The sequence below is a fragment of the Euprymna scolopes genome, chromosome 10 (genome assembly GCF_053919585.1).
Source record: "Euprymna scolopes isolate OS-2025 chromosome 10, ASM5391958v1, whole genome shotgun sequence".
Classification (NCBI taxonomy): domain Eukaryota; kingdom Metazoa; phylum Mollusca; class Cephalopoda; order Sepiida; family Sepiolidae; genus Euprymna; species Euprymna scolopes.
The window spans coordinates 74,174,636-74,196,864 of NC_136491.1; the positions used below are offsets into that span (position 1 = coordinate 74,174,636).

General features: G+C 33.0%; 1 protein-coding gene across 1 annotated transcript in view; it reads right to left on the reverse strand.

Annotated features, from left to right (window-relative positions):
* The window catches only part of LOC145286106 (uncharacterized), a 680,754-nt gene that overhangs the window by 142,566 nt on the left and 515,959 nt on the right, over nt 1–22,229 (reverse strand). The window contains exon 3 of the mRNA XM_080134797.1: nt 16,802–16,848. The gene's annotated coding sequence lies outside the window, so the exon portion shown is untranslated. The remainder of the gene's footprint in view (nt 1–16,801; nt 16,849–22,229) is intronic.

Genomic DNA, 22,229 nt, shown 5'->3' on the forward strand with positions numbered 1-22,229 from the left:
ACCCTCATCGAGTATGGGCCTACGCGCATCACGGTCTGAAGACCACTCGAGTGCCAGGGCTCCACTTACATTATTTTCCAGCTGTCATCTATGTTCTTTGAAAGATGCACGCCCGAAGAGGTGCTGAAGGAAAATTACCCAACCTTTTGCAGCCGGCAGGTCAGGCAGTCCCTGAAGGAGAGTGCGGCTGGGACTGCCACTGTGCATATGTGCCATCTGGCAATAGTATTGTTGAGGAGCCATCGCAGCATCAAAAGAATTGCGACCAGGAAGCAGTGCATCGTCTCAGAAGCCGTATGTTGGTACAACATCACGCCGAATGATGGAACAGCGCCTGCAAACGCAATTTTTGCAATACCGAGTCCGAGAAATCTACCCCAAGTCGACAACGAGGAGGGACAAGGGTGGTATGCACCAGGGGATCCTGTCTGGATGAAGCCGCTAGGAAGCCGGTGCACTGATAGATATACACGGGGCCTAGTGACCGATGTGGTGAGTCAGCAGTCAGTCATGCTTGACGGTGTGCCCCGTCATGTTAGGCACCTGAAGCCGGCGACACGGGTGCAACCACCACTGGACGACGGGAGCGACTCTGAGTCTGAGGCCAGTGGGCCATCGCTCTGGTTTGCACCATCTTCATTTTCATCAAGCAACGAATCCGATATTAGTAGCCTCTATGGGAAGGTAGTGTTCTTCGACCCTCAGACTGCAGATGAAAGCGCAAGTTGACAAGAGCCCGGCACAGTCCGCCTTCGAAAAAGCACCGGGCGGAAGAGAGCGCCACGTCCCTGCCATCTCTGTGATCATGAGATCAGGGGGATGTGTGGGGAAATAGAAATGAACATACAAACGGCCTACCTATAAAGCTCCCACGTGTCTGTCTGTCATGCGCGTTGGACAGGAAAAAGAAAAACCAAGATGGCATCTGTGATATTTAAGAGAAAAGGTCTCATGTGATCTTGCGAGATACAGGTGGGTGAATGTAATATAAAGGAGGCCGCTTGGAGGAGTCGTGAAGTTTTTATAACCGTACAGACGGTTACTCAGTGCATTGAAACGAGTGAAGGATGTTCCAGTTCTACATCAAAAGCATACCAATTGGATTATTAGTTTACCAATTATAGTTATTAACTGAGCCAGTGTTGCAATGTTTCAAAAAATGATAAACTTTGACAATAACTGAAAAAAATTACAAATTTCGTGTTAATACATAATTGCTATATGATAGTAAAGATATTCTGCAGGATGAGTCACAGAAAACGGATGTTTTTAAGTAAAACAAAACTCTGCCAATATTCTAACAGCAATTTTATAATGTACATAAAAAACATACTCAAGGAGAGTAAGGAGCGTTCTACAAACACCCGTTTCCCGTGACTCACCCTGTATTACAAAAACAAGTGCTTTATAAGTGTTATTCTAATTCAGTTTCGTTAGGAACAACGGTTAATAGATTTAATGCTAACTTAAAACGCGGCCGTACAGAAAAAAAAAAACATTATGGTTAAAGCTCATGTATAAATTCAACAGTTGTCCGGAAAAAACAATAAAACAGGCCCTAAACCAACTCCCTACATAGTACCCTAGTAGCTTATGTCTCTGATAGTAGCCCCCTACACCAAAGTGACAATGTGCTTTGTTTGGGGTGAAAATGTAATAAAAAATAGGAAGAAGGCAAATAAGTAACTTTGAATATTTTCCATATTCTTCGTGACAAGTCGTTTACTTAAACTCACTGGGTGATATCTGCCGAGATGTCGTTAAAAGAAAAACCGAAACCTTCAAAACACGATTCTTTTCTCAATGTTTACTTACGTAGCTGATAGTTTTCAAAGAAATAATCTGTTCATTCGGAGCCAGGTAGGTGCTGCTGTCTGAACCCATATGATGCAAAACCCGAAATCGAAAATGAAGACAGTGAATAACTGAAGATCTACCTCAAGAAATCTGAAAAATTTATTTCACGATAGATGTATTATATACGAGGGGCGTGCAATAAGTAATGCCCCTGACCCACTGCCCATAGAAGTAGAGCAAGGAAACTTGGCACAGTTATTAGTCTTTCTCTACATAGGAACCACCCAGAGTTATGCATTTCTCCCATCGTTTGACGCAGCTCTGGAGACCGTTTTTGTAGAACACCCCAGGTTGGTCCTCCAACCACGACGTGACTTCAGAAATCAAGGTTGCATCATCTGAGAACCGCGTTCCTTTCAAAAACAACTTCATGGCTGGGAAGAGGTGAAAGTTAGAGAGTACAAGGTCAGGAGAGTAGGGTGGATGGGGGAGGATTTCATAACCACACGCCTGTGCTTCTGATCTGGCGACATGCGAGTTGTGGACTGGAGCGTTGTCCTGCAGGAAGAGGGTAACTTTGCTGATCTTGCCCCGCCTTTTGATTTTGATAGCTTCCCTTAATTTCCTCACAAGTGAAGCATAATAAGCTCCTGTAATTGTGGTTCCGTTTGCCAGGAAATCTGTCATCACTACTCCGTCCTGGTCCCAGAAGACTGTGAGCATGACATTGCGAGCGGAGGGCTGAACCCTTGCCTTCTTTGGAGGTGGTGGACCAAGTGCTTCCACTGCATTAACTGGGCTTTGGTCTTTGGATAATAGTGATGGAATCAGGTTCATCCTGTGTAATTCTTTAAAAAACTTTTACTTATCTTCTTGGCATTGACTGGGTTTTGGTTTCTGGATCATAGTGATGGACCCAGGTTTCATCCTGTGTAATCAGTCTTTTGAAAAACTTTGACACATCTTCTTGGCACATCTCCAAATTCATCTTGGAGCACTCGACGCGTTTTCGCTTCTGGAATGGTGTGAGCAACCTGGGAATCCATCTGGCAGACACCTTATGCATATGCAAATGGTCATGAATGATAGTTTCCACAGACCCTGTACTAATCTTTACATCTTGGGCTATTTGGCGAATAGTAATGCGCCTATCTTCCAAAATGGGAGCCTCAACTTAACTCATCAATGGCAGAAGGGGGGCGACCAGGTCTAGAAGCTGTTTCTACAGACTTCCGCCCATGTTTGAATTCACGATACCAGCGTTTTACAAGATCATATGATGGGCATTATCACCATAAGTGTCTTTCATTTCATCAGAAGGCTCATGTGTTGTGCGCCCTTTCAAATACAAAAACCGGATCACTTCTCGACATTTAACAGGTTCGATTTCACACCTAACTCAGTTCAAATACCTGTAAAACAGAAACCACAATTAATTCAGAGCTGTAATTTGCCACATAACCTGTAGAGATATACATCATTGCACATGCAAAATTTCAGCTAAATGAGACAATTGGGAGTGGGTCAGAGGCATTACTTATTGCACGTTCCTCGTAATTATTTTGAATAAATTTACATAAAGTATTGTTTAAACGAGTCACCGCTTATCAAGGCGAAATGCCACAGAAGGATAAAGATTAGTTTGCTTGATGGACGACAGAAGTACACCATGAGTAATGCTAAAAACGTTTGAAACTGGGCCCATTCATATTGTCATGGAGTTAGATTATTTAAGAAAACAGTTCAACAAAATCTTATTGACTTGAAAGCAAACATATCTTATCCGGGAAGCAGCCACGTGGCACTGTGTTTTACAGACAGGAAGATTTCATACAATATTGCAAAGGCCTCAAAAAGACATTGACCAATGTTTACGTTTTAACCTTACGCTGACTTATATTCTTCCTTGTTAATTATCTTTTGATTCGTCCAAAACGTAATTATTTTAATTAACCGTTTCATGACCATATTAATGGTCTTCAGTTCCTTCCTGACCAAAATGTGTACAAAGACTGATCATGTTATATGAATTATCACCGAGCATCAATCCAAATCTTCTTTTCCTACAGGCTCCAAATGGATTTCGAAACTGAAGACGAAGATATTCGTAGAAATATGGAGAAAAGACAGCAACGCGTACACTTATCAAACCATTGAATAAAGACAGAACAAGAAAAACACATCAATATCATAGTGACAGTGGTTAGATAGTTATCGACATAGAATAATAATCTGCAAGTATCAATTTCGGATCCGGTTCGATTCAAAAGAATCCAAAATAAAAGTGAAATTGCGTCCATTAAATAAAGTTGCAGAAATGAACCCGATTTTATTGCATTTTGTGTTCATAATATCATATCATTAAAGAAAACGATAAATAATTTATGACGATTCGTGTCTTTTTTTATTCTTCGGACTATTTTACTTATTTTGAGTATGTTCACAATGTTTACATCGATGTAGATTCCGACATTCTTAAGATATATCCTGTCTAATTTAGGAATATTTCTGTCAAATTCGGATATCTATCCGTCGAGCTCGTCAATCGGCACCAATAAACCCTTTATTTACTCCCCGGAATTATCATGCTCTCGCTCCATCAGCTTTGACTGAGTAAAGATGATAAGTAATTCGCAAGTGTATTGTAGGTTTTGTGAATACTCTCAAGAGATTAGGTAGGCCTACAAAACTTAATACACTTGGTTTTTATCTGTTCAGGTACTCCCTTATACTAGAAGGATGATTAAACTTGATCAGATTCTTTCTTCAAGTTCACCAGGATCAGGAAAGAGCCTTAACACACTTTGGCACTTGTGCAGAACACGAACCGCGCTGGAACAACAGTGTTATGTAGAAATCCATTATTTACTGTTCTGTATCTTCATCGCTAATAAACAAACGCACTGCAAAAATTGGATCCAACTTGAAAAAATTACCCCCCTCCCCCCAAAAAAAATGTTGGATATTACGGGCCGACTTACCAGAGTACAGTTGGCCGGGTGGGGTGGGGGGAAGGTGACGATGCTCTTCTAATTTCCAAAATGAACGATTGCTTTCTAGCTATGCTGACATATGGCAGTTCTTTTATTTCCTTTTTTATGGCGGTTTCAAATAACCAAAAGTTTTAGACCAATCAGAAAAAAAAGGTTAATTATTCTATTTTTTTGTATTCTTTAAAGTTTATTATCGTTTATATATATAGATACATTTTTATTTTTAGTTTATATTTAATAAAAATATCAGAAATACGACACCACACTTTTATGTGTCGTCCGCGCTGAGGATTAAACCTTTAACCTCCGAAACTTTTATATTTCGATTTTACAACCAAGTACTTTATCCATTATATCACGGTTTCCGAATTCCACACAATATGCCTGAAAAAAGCCAGAGGTTACATCGACCGAAAAGTTAAAAAACACGAATACTAAATCCTCATCTCCCAAATTTAGAAACGTGATTTATGACTTTGAATCCTATCCCTTGTTACATTTTATTAGGGTTTCCTTAGAATATTCCTATCGTTATATTTTTCAAATATTCTTATCAATTGACAAACATTCGATATCAGTAAATTTGATGCAAACGTGAGGTTTGTGTTTTTCGTATTTCCATACCACGCTATCTTTAATAACCGTCTTAAAGGAATCTGAACTAATTTCTCTGATTTTAGCGAGTTATCCAAACGACGGCTTATCTCCAAGGCTGCTGGCATCTTACCATGTCGATAACACATAATAAAAATTCGTTTTTTTTTTTATTTGTCGTCTCCGCTTCGTCAACAATAATAGTAAAAGTCATTAATAATAGGAGCAGACAATCATTTGGGTTTAACAAAATCTGCTTTTCCTTCCCTCTAGCAATATTCATGCGTTTGTTTATCCATATCATAAAAAGAGTAAGAGTAACAACTGTGCTAAAACATTACCATTAAAGAAGGCATGGCACTCGAGGATAAAGGTTAATGTGTTTGTAAGACAGATGGTAAGACAACGTCATCTGTATTCCTAACGACAGTTGAAAATGGTCGAAATCTGATTATTTAAGAGAAGACTCCCCACCCCCAAATAAACTTTATTACATTGAACTTGAAAATTATATTGTAGTAACTTTGTAAGTAGTTCTGTAGTAGTGTGTTTCACATACGTGTAGTTCGTAGATTAAAAATGTGCTAGGGGAAGTTCCTTGAAGTTTAAGATCACAGAAAAAGAAATAGAAATTACATACAACGATTGTAGCTAGACGAATTATTGCTGTGGATGTTTTATAACTAGGTACCATAAATTAGGGCCTTATCAACGATTGGTTTTACATGCTTTCATTGAAAATAATATGGCTTCAACCTCCAAGTTTAAACGATTAAGATTCGTGTATAGTTTTCTTTTCCTTTACTAGTATTCATGCATATTTTCAATCCTATTCTCAGTAGAGTTACGGGAGCAGTTGTTCTAAAGGACTACCATTCCAGCAGGTTTTCTGAACGGAAACTGATTATGCAAGCATCTAACGTTCTGTTGTGCAGATAACACACGGAGCGATTTGTTATTGCTTATCTTCTCCTTCGTTATTTTCATCCTTTTTAACCAATTATTTTTAGCAAATACAAGTATCAGAAAATCAATGACGTCTTACAATGCGTTCGTGGAGGGGTATCTATTTTTTCCCCACATACATATTAGATTTGTACCTGCGTACATATCAATCGCGTATAAGCTAATGCGAACAACCGCCGCAAAACACAAGCGTTCCCTCTCGCGGTCAAATTATACAAGAGAAATATATAAATTATTCTAATGCCTATCACTGGCAATTTTCTGTCTTTGACGCAATATTTAGGAACGTTAACCTAACACCAAAATTTCACTTCTAATATAATTCTTTACTATTCAAATCAAATAAAATTCATAAATTTGTTTCTGCATATTCGTATGTCAATTACTATAACCTATTAAAACTCAAATCGAAAATTCAATGCAGTATATGCCTGTGTGGAAATGAACTTTATTGCTTTCTTGATAAGTCTTATTGTTTTTTATTAAGTTGCTTTGCCGCGAGAACAGGTTAAGATTAAAGGTCAGTGTCAATGTGGAAAAAATTCCATTTCTTCAAAAAGATGCACAAGGGATTAAAACCTAATTAAACTACCTTTTCGGTTTAGAAGAATTTCTCGTTCAACGACTAAACATAGAGTAGAGATAGTGTCGGATCAAAACTGATATTTTACTATATTCTAAGCCAAAACAATATTAGAATTGTCAATCAAATGACGGTGAATAACTTATGATGATATTTAATTGTCTCTTCTGTTCCAAATTTGCGGTTTCTAATTTTTAACATCACAAACCATTCTTATCAGTATATTCTTAATGTAGCAAACACGGGTGCTTAGTTTTCTCAAACTTTCGAACAATTTTATCTTTATTAAGAATATAATAATTGATGTTACCCTTCGTTGTGTTGTGTGTACTGAGGCGAGTATATATCTTTGACAATCAGTCCGAAAGTCTTGGTTATTTGACTTGGGCGAATTTTATGTAAGATTGTGGTATGATTCTGTGAAGTTCTGAAGAGTAAATTTTTCCTGGCTTTACACTCATTGTGTGAGAGTTTATTTCTTATGGCTCAAGTGGATTTTACGTAGGTTATTTGCTATTTACCTTAGCGGTTTCATTTTAATCCCCAATTGTAACTTTGTGTCATATTTCCCCCGTTTGAAGGGAAGTCTATACTAGAATAGAATAAAGTTACGTTTTGTGTGTGTGTCTGTGTGTGTGTGTTTGTGTGTGTGTGTGTGTGCGTGTGTGTGGCATTAACTGTTTTCAGAGCAATCTAAACTCATTTCGTTCGTTCACTTTTCTGTTCTAATGCAAGTGCAACCTGACAAAGACCGGCTAATACTTGTCGAGCAAAGCGAGGATGCAATTGTATCCGAAGATATTTTAATGTTCTTTTCCTATTTCTTATTTGCACTTACAACTTATTTGCCGGTAGTTACGACAGATGTGGCCCAGCCAGTACAGACACATGTGATCAGAGTATGCTTTACAATTGGTGAGAAGAAGGAAGAAAGAGACATAAGCTGTCGGTTTCGTCGACGATTAAAAATCGATTGTTAATCAAATATTGCACAGGACACTTGACCACGCCAGTAGACACCGCTCCCTCATCCCCCGGTGATTTAGTAAGCGTGGAGGACTGAATCAGATCTGCTTCAAGCACAAATGCAAACATTAAGTGGCGTCATCAAAAAACTTCGTGTGCTTTGTTTTATACATGTCTAGAAGAATACATCTGCGAGGACAGTCAAATTACTTCGCCGCACAGAACAGCTTTCCAGAAGTTTTATGCCACTTTACAATAATCAAGATCAATATATAATGCTTCTAAAATTTCTTTTGCATCGTGATTCTAATTTCAATAAAAATTCATTAAATGATTTTAAAACATATATTTAATGCTTAAACTCAAGAGATTTTTATTAATTTGTTGAAATTTGGGCGATGCTGTCAACTATGAATCACATTCAATTCAAATATTTTGATTTGCATTTTCAATAATTCTCCCTATAAAACCCTTAAAATACTTATAAGAAACCGACGTTTGTGGAATAGATATTATGTGTGTTTGCTTATACATATAAATACGCATATACAGAGGAATCGGAACTTTCACGTGGTGCTTCCAATATCTTCTTAACCACTCGTATAATACTAAATTTTATTAATTTTTCTCCATATTATGATCCATTTCTTTAATTTAAAAAAAAAATAAATACATACAATTATATAACCAATGTAGCACTTCATATATGTATATATATATATATATTCACACAAACACACACACGTATATATATATATATATATATATATATAAATTACGAATATGAGAAATGTATACTATTGAGGCATATATTTTATATTATTTAAAATTATAGTAAATATTAAACTCAATGAAAGTGAAATCACCATATTAAATTTATAAAATTGCGCCATGAGATGTTTTACCCACGTGTTTTGAATTCAATTATTTTAGTGTTCCAAAAACACTACAATAAGTCATTTTTTATTTATACTCGTTTTTCTTTCATAATTTTCGTCTCTGAATAATTTTCTATTCCGTAAACTTTCCAACGGTTATCGAGGAGTATACATCTCTCTTTGAGGAATTGTTTAGTGGCCTTTCATAACGAAACAAATCACGTGAAGACGTATTTCGCAGAAAACAATGGTCACTTATGTGCATGAAGTAAAACATCTGGTTTCGAGGGATTTTAAATCCGAAATTAATTGAAACAAAGAAAGAAAATAATTTTTTAATTGCATCTAAAAGCGTGTTTTAAAGCAGTTTATCTGTCTTATCTATATTATTTATTTATTGGAAGATGTTTGTCCTGGCCGACACATTTTCAACTTCATAAATAAACATGTAATTCTGGCTATTAATCACTATTCATCGTTACAAATACGCATATATATATATATATATATATATATATATATAACATACATAATACAAATTACAATTTATCTATACAAAATCTATGAGACAATTATTATTTTAAACATGCTTTTATCAGTCCCAATTTAATAAGAAATAAAACTGTTACATAACCACAATCACATTAAACATTCAGAAATAATATAACCTTACTTTATTTTGTTTTTTCATTTTTTATATGGCTACATATAAATAGAGACAGATGTTCATGTTTCCTATAAAGAAACACAACACCTGTGGATTATCGACTCTTTTTAATTTCTATATAAATCTTTAATTCTTCTAATTTATAGTATACGAGCCTGGGTGCCCGACGTTGCCCGGATGTTTGGAGGTGTGTGTTGAGCAAGAAAAAGTGGTAGTAGGCAAACCGGCTCAAACCCGTACCGCGAAGGAGGCAAATAATGTGAAAAAAGAAACCCAGGCGTCTTTGCTGTTGCGCCCATTGCTAACCGGAAGTCATGTAGCATTAAATTAAGGCTATACAATCGAAAAGAGGGGATGACTTTCGAAAATATCGGCGAAAAAACTGCCCAGTCGCGGGTGAAGGAATTATTGCTTTTGGCCAATTTTTCGATATTTGTCGTCCGATAGATCGATCTTCTAAATGATTCCGATCTCCTGAAAATCCGTTGCCATTGTCGAAGGTTTTAGGGAGGCATACAAACATACATACATGAATACATTTAAACAGACTGGTGAGATTTATATGTTATAGAAGAAAGATAATATCGCGTTACTTAAAATATTATCCACTATTCTTAACTAACCATATTTATTAGTAGATGGCAGACTGCAATTATTTCACTTTCTATAATTGATAGGGAACATGTCACATTAGGATATAACAAATATTTAAACACTCAAGTTTTCTTAATCCCCCCTCTCTCTCTCTCTCTCTCTCTTTCTCACACACACACACATACACTCACCTATATATACAAGAATAAAAAAGCATTGGAAATGTAAAAGGATATAGGGATGGTATGCCAAAAAGTATACAAACAAAATAGCTATGAATGGCTAGGCATATGAAAATAGAATTGCATCCAAAGTATAGCCCTATAGCTTTTCTCCAATCTTCATTCCGTGCCATCATTACGTCTAGAGGTTAGGATCCCACGTTGTAGCCGTGCTAACCTAGGTTCGAATCCTGGTCACAGCATTGACATTTTGTACATATTTTACAGTCCAAAATCTGAAGAATTATTTGTTTTTATAACATTGTTTTTTGACGTCGTACTTGCTGATAGGTTACTCTTATAACAATTTTGATCAACTGAGATAAAGATATCGTGGTTTCATTAATGCTGGTGGGTTAATGTTTAAAGGAAAAACTTTAACGTTTACCTCAAATATTCAGCGTCCAAGAAATATAGGCCACTGGCAAACTGGAACGTCTGTGAGCATCCGGTGTATTATTTGGAGCTGTCCCTTTTGAGAGAAGTTCCGTGTTCGAAGTGGTCTGTCTACATTGGGTATATAGTGTTTAAAACTTGTTATTACACGTAATCTTATTTAATTATGGAGTTAGCTAAAAAGCGATGGGTCACTGCACTTCTCCGTGTAAAGAGCAGTCGACTGATGCTTGAACTGTTGTCAGAGACCGTTCGTACACCGAGATACATCGTCTCAAAAGAAAGAAGAAAGAAGAAAGAAGAACAATTGGCCATTTTTATACCCTTTTTTTTTTTGCTCTCTTTTGACATTTTAACCGACTTCTGACACTCGCTGGATTCGTAAGACGCTTCTCTGTAAGAATATGTGCTTTTTGAAACTTATAAGTTGATTTTAGTTGAGATTTGGATAGTTTTGTTTTGTAGGCGTATATAGGCGTGTACGGGCCATCCCTATATAGAGAGTGCTACCGCCTCTCTGATATATTCATAGTTATCTAATCAATTAATTATAATGAATGGCCACACCTTTTATTACATTTGACGCTAGGTTTACTGATATTTGTTGCTTCCTTGAGGCGTCTTAACTCTAACCGTTCATCTTTGTCTATGAATTTTATTTCGTCCCATAAGAATAATCGCTTTCTCTTTTCTCTATATGTGGTTATCCATACTCGACATTTGAATATCATGTTACGGCTTTCTCATGTTACTGCATTAACTCGTTTAAAACTTCAAATAAACAGCACACAGGTTAGGCGACAATGATTATATAAGTAGAGCTAATAAAAATGTAATGCAACATGGAAACTATTGATTATAAACATTAGAACGTTATAATATCTATATATATATATATGTTTGTGTGTGTGTGTGTGCGTTCGCGCGTGCGCGTGTATGTGTGTAATATGCTTATTTATACAAAACTTACTGACTACATATGTGCATACGTGTTTCAGCAGTACATCTATTCAAAGAAACCACACCATGAAGCCCAAAATCATTTCCAGTGTTTGCAAAGCTTGAAGACTATTTCTAACCTGATAATGTAGTCCCCCTAAACGAAGAACTGCTGAAACGTGTGTGCACATATGTAGCCAATTATATTTGTATAAATAAACATACTATATCCTTTCAAAATATTAAACTTTCAATTTCTTTAAAAATTAAGTTTTCAAAAGAAATTCTTTTCTTATGAGATGGATAGAAATGTTGTAATTAAAAAACAGATGATGCGAATATTCTTAGAAAAATATTTTTTAAATGTTTTCAAAAGATTGTAAGAATTTGAGAAAAAATTATTGAAAGGTGTCATAATACAATAAATCAGTTTCCTTTGAAAAGAAACATTAAAGTATTTTATCGTTTTTTATTGTATCGCTAAAGTTTCAGCCTAAAATTATATTAAAAATAACAAACAAAATGCAGCGATTTAGGTTTATATCTATAATATAAAAACATAACATCATGATCAGATGTGAGAAGGCTTACCATGAGCGGATGCGTTTCTTATGTTTGCAAAAAAAGGAAAAAACGGTGAAACGTAAAGCTTATTCTAGTATAAAATAGACACCCTCCTTACAGAAAAAAAAATAAAAATGAAGATGTAATTAATGTCCGACCAAACGAGAACGTAATTGTGTTTGTAGAAATTAAGTTGAAAATAAAAGCTGACATTCATATATTAAAGAGAAATATTTTTGCAAGGTTTACGAATGTTTCTACTAAAATATTTAATTTGTGTAAAAAATATGATTTTACAACACATGAATTAATTCTAAAACTATTATTCTTAGTCTACGAAGTGCACTATTAATTGCTAACTATATAATTTTTATTAACTATAGGATGATTTAGCTATAAAAATTGTATGTTCCTTTTCAATATATGCAAGGTATTGTCTACATTGCGTATATAGATTATATATATATATATATATATATATATATAAGACATATTAATATAGACTATATATAGAAGACATAGATGATATATATAGTTTTAATATAAGACATATAGATTATATATATAGTTTTAATATAAACATATTAATATGGATTATATATAAGACATATCAATATAGATTATATATAGTTTTACTTAATATAGATTATATATATATATATATATATATAGTTTTGATAAGACATGATAGAAAGAATAGAAGACTGTAAAGCATAAAGCACTGCGTTAGGAATATTAATAGGATGCAAGTTATATGTAAATTAGATTGATATTTAATACTAGATCGAATTCATAAAACTATAATATCTCAGTAAGTAATTTTCATAAAAATGTTCAAAAAGTAGTAGGGGGATTTATTATTTTTATTATATAATTAATATGTATTTTCAAATTATGTTTAGAAGTGTTATATTAAGAGAGATAAAAACGCGGTGGAAAATATTAAGTAGAAAGACACACACAGATCCTATGAGCTTGAAATATAAAGTAAGATGCAAAACTCTTGAAAAATAGAAATAAGTATAAGGTTAGAGTAACCTTATGTAATATATGCTAAATATCAGTACGAAAAAAGAATAGAGATCTAGATAATCTTATTGAATGATAAACATAGGTAAGATAAGAAACATGGGTTAGGGTTAAAAGGGGAGTAAATTAGCAAAATAACCAATAGGTGAATTAAAGGTGGGGTTTGGATTAAGGTAGGGCATACTTTGAGTAGGTGTAGTGATTGTGAATGGGTGTATATCTTTTGGGATTATCAATTAATGATATTTTTCATTCTTCGTGTCTACATTTTACTATTTCCTTAATTTTAATATTTATCAAGGTGTTTTGTATTTCATTATCATGACTGTCTCAGATGAGCACAGGACACATGGTCTAGATTAAGGATTGTATATTTTTTCTGAGATAGACAAATTTACAAGTAAAGTGTATGATCTTGTCATTTTATTTTATAATGAAGGTTGTGAGAGAAATAGGATCCCTCACTTTCATGTTCTTAACTGAACACATGGTTCGAAATACGTAATGTGACGGGTGTCGAAACCGATCATAGACATCTATAAAATTAGGGTTAAAGATATTGGTATTGCAATAATGTAGGTTATTGTGGATAGTGCCTTAGATTTTTTAGTTGTGAGTTATTCGTTCTGATATGGCAGACTTGTATTATCAATCCTAAAGGGGATACTTTAGACATAACTTACTGTCGTTGGAAAAACTATGCCTGGTGTGTAATCATAGTAACCAATGTATAATGTTGAGTGGAAGTCAAACGAGTAGAGTTAAAAGGAAGGGAGACTGCTTAGTTAAACTGAAATCATGTTATGATTAGAATACATTTTTGAAAATTAAAAAAAATCTTCCTGTTCAGGATCTGACAAGTACAAATAAAGGTTAACCACGGAAGCAATAATATATTTTGAAGAAGAAGGAAACAGGTCGGCTAGTATTATTGAGAGGAGTAGAAAAGCTCGTAGCTATAAGTGATGGACGTCATCCCAATTCCAAACAACAGCAATGAGCCCATCCTGTGTGAAGAAATGAAAGACTCGGTAAAATCAATGGCGGAAGAACATGCCTGCAAGGTTAGACAACATCTGAACGAACAATTGATTTTCGCATCAGTGACGAAGTCGAATTTCGAGGCGCAACGAAATAAACAAATCCATTATTTTGCGTTTTTCCCCCACTATAAAACATCTCTACATCCTACGTTAAAATGATGGGGGAATATGTTTCACCAGTGTTTGCACTTTGATTCATATAGAAATGTAAATGTTTAATTTTACATATAGAAACATTTATTATGATTTCTGCTGATCTAAAGATAACAGACACCTACTGTTGAATTTTATTTCGAATGAGGATTTTTTTCGATTACATTTCTAACGGCGGTAGATATCTGTATACGTATTTTTCCAATGTAATTTTTTCTAAGGATAGGCTGTTCTAAGCAGCTTCTGCCCAGATGTGGCAACAGTACTCCATCCTTAGACAAACTTGGCTTTTTATACAGATAGAGAATTGCATCAGTAGTGAGATATTTTCTGAAGCGGTAGAAGGATCCTACCATTTTCCAAGCGTCCTTGGCAACAGACCTGATGTACGTGTTCCATTTCAGATCAGGAGTAAAGGTCAAACCCAGAAGCTTGTCAAAACATGGAGCCCCCCCCCAAGACGAGAGCCATCCATTTCAATTGATGCCAGATGGCGATCAGAGCATTGATGATGTAAAGATAGAAGCTTGGTTTTGGATGCATTAAAAGTAACCAGCCACCTCTTCCCCCACTGTACCACGTGCTCAGGATCAGATGAGAGAGAATCAGAGAGAACTTTGTCATTTACGGCCTTTGGTGTGTTGCCATAGATAGTCGTGTAATCAGCATAGATTTCAACGAATGATTTAAGTATGTGTTTTGGGAGATCATTGATGTAGATCAGGAAGAGAGCTGGGCCCAGGATAGCCCCTTGAGGGACTCCAGCATTAATACTGTGGGCCTCTGATTTTTGCCCATCAACCACTACTCTTATGAATCTATCGGAGAAAAATGATTTAATGATTGAGAAAACATTGCCAGTAATACCGTAGCTGGAAATCTTGTGAAGTAGGCACTTATCCCATACCTTATCGAAGGCCTTCGATATGGAAAGGAAGCGTTTGTCAAGAGATTCACTAATCGTATGTGATATAACCGTTAGCACATCTGCTGAAGATCTTGCAGAGCGGAAACCATATTGCATGTCACTGAGAAGGTTATTTCTGCTAAGGTGGTTGACTACTTCTTTATTTAATATGGATTCCAACAACTTACCCATGACACACAGAAGACGTATTGGTCTGTACTGAGAGGGAGATGACTTTTCGCCTGAATTCTTAAATACAGGACATACTGATGAGGTTTACAGGATGTTGGAAAGCACTTTTTTCCAATGCTCACTTTAATGGGATGTAGTCTAGTATCACTTCTGTTGTAATGAGACAATCTTCATTCTCGGTTTTTGGTGCTTGGCAGTATATTATCTGTTCTAATGCAGCCATAAATCCACGAATTGCGTTTTTCTGTTTGTGATGTTCGGTAGGTCGTTTACTATTTGCTCATTTGTCACGAGACGATTGTTGTAGTTTTCGGTTTGCGGGGGTGGGGGTAGGATAGCGCAGTATATGATTGCTCGATATGATATCATTTTTCAAATCATTATATTGTTTGTTTTTAGAATATTAGTGTAGCATCTGTTTTGTGGTCATAATAACATCTTTCTAGGCATTACCTCCTATGTTTCCTAAGATATTTGTTCTGTGGTCATAGCACGACCTTTCTAGACGTTAATTCTGTTTTGCAGATAGAGGAATATCTGTTCTAATATTACCATCGATCCATGCATCATCGAACATATTCCCAGGCATTGCCTTCCATTTTGGAGGGTTAGTAAAGTATAAGTTCGTTCACTATTATTCCCGTTTACCAACGAGTATATATTTGATGTCGCACTTACTACTACTACTACTACTACTACTACTACTACTACTACTACTACTACTACTCCTCATAGTAACAATGATATCATTGAGACAAGTATTAGGTAAATTTGGAATAAAACAATAATCGAGACCATAGAACAAGCAGCAGTGTTATAAACGACGAAAATCTTTGAATGCGAAAACGAATCGAAGTAAAAAAAAGACGCTGACAATGCACAGATAAATAGAAAAAGAGTAAACGAACGTAAGATAACGCATACGCACAAGCCTCGGTTTATACTACAAAATATTATAAAGTTGAAAGTTGTTGAAAAGAAAGATGAGAGATTGCGCTAAGCAGACCTTCAATATAAGTAGAATCTCAGAGAAGCTTACTACTTACTATTATTCAGATTCCTGATGGCTGTGGTGATAACACACTATGTTACTATATAAAATGATGGCGAATGCTGGAAATCTAAGGAGACTTGTTCTATCTCCGACTCAAGAACAATGATTGATAATAACTTGTGTGAACATTACTAGTGAGTAAAATATGAATAGACATTTTTCCAGCAAATAATTTTCTTATATCTAAAAATCGTGAACTTAAAAATATTATATTAATTTTGAAGTACATGGTAAAGACGGTAAAATAATAGACGAGGCTACTTACTGGTTACAAAGGCCCGTGGCAATCTCGCTAGTTTACTGAACTTTGACCTACAAAGAAAAAGACAAAATTTAAATTAAAAAAAAAAAACATTAAATATATTTCCTCGACTCGTCTGCAGAAAAAAAATCAAAAATAAAACGGAAGGAAAATATTTAGTGTGGTCTTGATTGGAAGCAATTTCCGGTTGTCATCCTTCGCAAAAAAAAAAAAAAAAATGCAAAAAAATGTAAAAAAAAAAAGAAAGAAAAGAATAGGGCAGGAATAAACACATCAGAGACGTTAGTAAAATCTCTGCTTCAATCTTTGAAACCGCTCCAAAACAAAGAAACGCAGACAAACAATGCGATGCGACTGAGCACACAAATGGATAGACGCACTTGAATAACCACGAAATCAAATCTGAATCAGCTCGGCTTCTAAATTTGCTTGATTTAAAATTCGCTTATTTTTCTCAAAACAATTATCATACAAACAGAAAGAAACACAGAAAATTACAACTACAAATTATATACTAAATTAAATAAGAGCTTTACAATTAATATTTACATCTCTCGAAAGAAAGGATCCAATTTCGATCACATCTTAAAACACTTTCTATCTAACCATGCAAAACAGCTGTGATACTACAAATCTCTTTCCACCCCCTCTCTCTCTCTTTCTCACTGATAACATCTATTTATTATTATACTAAATATGACTGACTCGACGTCTGCTTGTTTCTAAAACGTTCCCAAAACATGTATATTTTATAAGTTCCACCTGGTTTGACTCGCTGGTCTAGAAGTTTGACTGTTTTGATACCTCGTTATAGCACAACTTCTTATTCCCGTAGCTTCTGTCCAAGTACTGCTTACTTGTGAAAAACACTTATTTCTTTATATCTCATTATTATTCCTGTTCGTTCTTTTTCTATTACCTATAATCTTATTTTTCTTAAGACTAAAGTTATAGGCATTTTTAATCTTTGCGATAATCATCTTGTGTTATGTTGATCTCGTTACATAAAATGATTTCATGTTTTGTCCCGAGTGACTTATCGGAAAAATATAATAAAGCTCTGAGATTTAGTTGTGTTAAAATCTGCTTTACCTGTTCTAATTATTCGAATTGTGTGATAATTTATTATCATAATTATGATTGATTAAACGTTTGTTTCCCAAAAGCTGTTCTTGTAGAAAATTAACTCCCTTTCATGTCGTCTGAATTCGAATCAAAAATAGTGGCCCATTTTAGTATGCCACATATTAGATTTTTAGGCGTGCTTTACTCCCGTATTAACGTGGTTTAATGTCATGTGATACTCTTTTGTTCTATTTAAAGCTACATCCTGAAGTATGGAGATATATTAAGACAAGTTTTAGTTAGCTACCAGATTTTGAAGATGACATTAAAGAACCTGTTGCAGCGTTTCTCTTTGCTAAGCTAAACTTACATGGAATTCGCCATAGTGTCATTTAATAATACAGAATACGTACTAAAATATTAGGGAATTTAATGATGTTTGCAAATCAATTTTTTCCTTTCTTATAATAATCACTGATATATTTATTTTTATATTATTAAATTTTTGCTGGAAAATTCTTATTCAATATATTATTATTATTATTATTATTATTATTATTATTATTATTATTATTATTATTATTATTATTATTATTATTATTATATAATTATTATTATTATTATTATTATTATTATTATTATTATTATTATTATTATTATTATTATTATTATATTGATATATTATTATTGTCATCATCATTTTGGTTATATTGATATATTATTATTATTTTTATCATTATTAAATTTTTTGCTCGAAATTTCTTATTCATTAAATTATTATTAGTCTAATAATTATTATTATAATTATTATTATATTATTATTATTATTATTATCATTATTATTATTATTATTATTATTATTATTATTATTATTATTATTATTATCAGTATACATTTTTTTGCTGGAAAATGCTTATTCATTATATTATTATTATTATTATTATTATTTTTTGCTCGAAAATGCTTATTCATTATATTATTATTATTATTATTATTATTATTATTATTATTATTATTATTATTATTACTATATTTTTTTTGCTGGAAAATGCTTATTCATTATATTATCATTATTATTATTATTATTATCATTATTATTATTATTATTATTAATTTTCTTGCTGGAAAATGTTTATTCATTATATTATTATTATTATTATTATTATTATTATTATTATTATCATTATAATTTTTTTGCTGGAAAATGCTTATTCATTATATTATTATAATTATTATTATTATTATTATTATTATTATTATTATTCTAAAAATTTTTGCTGGAAAATGCTTATTCATTATATAATAATAATAATAATAATAATAATAATAATAATAATAATAATAATAATAAGGATAATAATAATAATAATAATAATAATTATTATTATTATTATTATTATTATTATTATTATTAGTAGTAGTAGTAGTAGTAGTAGTAGTATTAATTTTCTTGCTGGAAAATGTTTATTCATTATATTATTACTATTATTATTATTGTTATAAAATTTTTTGCTGGAAAGTCTTATTTTTTATATTATTATTATTTTTAATTTTATTATTATTATTATTATTATTATTATTATTATTATTATTATTATTATTATTATTATTAATAATAATAATAATAATTTTCTTGCTGGAAAATGTTTATTCATTATATTATCATTATTATTATTATTATTATTATTATTATTATTATTATTATCATTATTAATTTTTTTGCTCGAAAATGCTTATTCATTATTATTATTATTTTTTTTTCATAGGCGTCACCACTTATCAAGGCCGATAGACCACTCAAAGATAAGGGTTAAAGAGTGTAGAGTAGTCAAAAGGACATTAGAGTAATCGATAGTAATGGAAGTTCTGTATTATATTGATATATCATTATTACTTTTATCATTATTAAATAATTTGCTGGAAAAATGTCTATTCATACTTTACTCACTAGTAATGTTCACACAACTTATTATCAATCATTGTTCTTGAGTCAGAGATAGAACAAGTCTCCTTAGATTTCCAGCATTCGCCATCATTTTTCATGGTAAAATATTCTGTGTTCTCACAACAGTCATTTATCAGAAATTTGAATAATAGTAAGCTTCTCTGAGAGTCTACAACTTATATTGAGGGTTTGTGTAGTGCAATATCTTATCTTTCTGTCCATCCACTTTTAACTGTATAACATTTTGGTGTGTGTGTGTGTGTGTGTGTGTGTGTTATTCTTCATTCGTTACTCTTATTTATTTTACTTTTTTCATCTGATTCTATGTTCTAACTGGTTGCAATATTTTTATGTCCGTGAACATTCAAAGAACGTTTCCATCTAATATACATGCGTGTATACTTTAAAGTACACATGTAAATAAGATGGTTTAATATATGTTACTAAACTACTACTATACACGCTAGAAAAATACTTCTAGTGCGCAAGAAAATGGCTAAACAAAATTAAATTTAAATTTATAAATTATAGATATTAATGTACACGGTTTAATTTGACATTAATTCTCAAAATACATTTTATAAACTTTACAAAGTAAAGTACAGAAATGTTATATAAATTGAAAGTAAAAATTACCTTGAACTTTTTTATGTCATGTATATTTGTTGCACTAAAAAACTAAATTAATTTATTTGTTATTTAGCAATTAATAATAATAATAATAATAATATATATATATATATATATATATATATATATATATATATATATATAAGTTCCACAGCCAAACAATGTCGCAGCCCACAAAAGCCATGGCAGTCAACGAACCGGAGGTCCAAGACTCGAGTTTCGCCCTATTTTAGGCTCATCAGTTAGACATCTCAACTAAGGATGAGAAACTCGAACCTCTTGCATTCAAGGTAAGCACTCTGCCAACTGAGTAAGCGCCCGGCACACAACAAATTCTATTAACTAACACAAATCAAGCAAACCGCGCCGAAATCCCACGGTAGAAATGGGCCTACTTCGTCTCGATAAGGGACGTGGTCATCTAACCAGCTAATAACTCCTAGCTGGTGTTTCACAATTAGGAATTTCAACTCGTAAGGACGATGCTACCCAGCAATGCTAACCTAGCGAGCAATTGGTGATAGAATTTTCAGAATGTGATAGATTATATAATAATTTCCACAGCCAAACAATGTCGCATCCCACAAGAGCCATGACAGCCAACAGAACTGGAAGTCAAAGACTCGAGTTTCGCCCTCATTTGAACTCATCAGTTAGACACATCCGAACTAACTAAAGTGGCATACTAATGATTCCAAATGAGGGCGTAACACAAGTCTTGGATTTTCGATTCCTTGACTGTAATGGCTCCTGTGTGCTGCGACGTATTTTGGCTGTGGAAAATATTATATAATCTCTCATATTCTGAAAATTATATATATATATATATATATATATATATATATATATATATATATATAAGTTCAACTAATTTTTTAATACAACAAAACTTAGCCAACATAAAGTAAATCCAAAGTAATATAATACTTGCGTGAAAAAGCAAAGTTATTTCTAATAAAAATGATTACAACACAACATAATACATATAAATTCCAATAACAAAGTATATACAAGTATATCTACTTTCTGTTTTTCTCCTTTGTATTTCTATTTTCTAGCATTCTCTCAGTTCTCATAAATATTCTATGTAGGATATTGAGCATTTTTCGATCCAACATAAGACTTAATTAGAGTAAATTCATATAATAGTACATGCAGTTTTATCTATAGCATTGGATACATTTGGGTTCAACATTTACAACTCTCACATTGGCTTAATGTATTATTGTATACACCTATTACACGTAGGGAATTGAGCTCTATTTTATTTAGCATTTACGATTTACCGAGTGTCTTACTTTATCAATAATTTATTGCTCTATATTTTGTTTCAGATCATTTGCCAGGGAAATAAATGACAAAGCTTCATTAAAAAGCTTTATTAACATATCTTTTAGAAACTTAGTTTGGACTTCTCATTATCTTGAAAGTCATTTGTTTTAAAACCGACTTTATCCATCACTTCAAAGCAAAATATAATGAATTAAAACAATTTCAAAATTGAGTGATAAAAAATAGCTCTTAGGAGAGCACTATATAAAATTAATGAGTCCTCCAGAGCACTACTAGCACAAATTACTTAGCGTCTCACACAAAAAAGGAAATATTTTTTAGTGAGTAATTAAAAATAAACTCAGGAGTGCTACAGAAAACACTAAATAAGAGTAAATAGGTCTTCAAAGCAAGAATAAAACATTTTTTTATTCTCACTCTAGACAGGAATTATTTTTTAAAATGAGCAATAGAAAATTGAGAAGAGTCTTGAAACCGCTACTGAATGCAGGAAATTAA